The following is a 508-nucleotide window of genomic DNA, read 5'->3' as shown; positions in this document are numbered from 1 at the left end:
AAAGCGGGGACCCCCCCCCATCCGTATCCATACCGCCCGGCGCTGCGTGCACCGCCACGCTGATGGAGTCGACCGCCTCCACGCTGAGTGTTTTGGTGCCCACGGCGTCATCCTGAGGGGGAATTCCTACAAAGGGGGTTGGTTATGGGGTGGGGGTGGGGGACCGACCCCCTCCCAGCTGCGGCGCTCACCATACGATGCACAGATGCGGGGCTGCAGCCGTCGGAGGCCCTGCTGGCAGCGCAGGTGGGAGGTGAGGTTGAGGCGGCCGTGCGGAGCGCAGTACTCCGGTAAGGGCAAAGCGCAGCTCAGGTTGGTGGCCCTGTGGGACACACGTGGGTGGCATTTGGGGTCGGTGAGGCCGCATCGGGATCTGCACCGCTGTGCCACGCGTGGAGATGCTGGCGTCGGTGAGGGTGCGCTGTGCAGAATGCGTCACCTACCGGCACAGCTGCGCGTCCCCAAAGCTGCACTCCAGCTTCAGCAGTTCTGCGGCGCCGGGCTGCAG

The 508-nt window shown here is 67.3% G+C and overlaps 1 long non-coding RNA gene across 1 annotated transcript; it reads right to left on the bottom strand.

Moving 5' to 3' along the window:
• Nucleotides 1-22: 22 nt before the first annotated feature.
• On the bottom strand, nucleotides 23-508 carry LOC104916272. The gene is made up of 3 exons (XR_796561.2): nucleotides 444-508; nucleotides 192-322; nucleotides 23-126 (listed from the first exon to the last, which is right to left on the bottom strand). It is a non-coding gene; the product is annotated as an uncharacterized LOC104916272 (long non-coding RNA).

Source organism: Meleagris gallopavo, unplaced genomic scaffold (genome assembly GCF_000146605.3).
Source record: "Meleagris gallopavo isolate NT-WF06-2002-E0010 breed Aviagen turkey brand Nicholas breeding stock unplaced genomic scaffold, Turkey_5.1 ChrUn_random_7180001880548, whole genome shotgun sequence".
Lineage (NCBI taxonomy): Eukaryota > Metazoa > Chordata > Aves > Galliformes > Phasianidae > Meleagris > Meleagris gallopavo.
The sequence above is the reverse complement of the archived record's forward strand: the minus strand, read 5'-3'. Positions and strand labels throughout refer to the sequence as shown.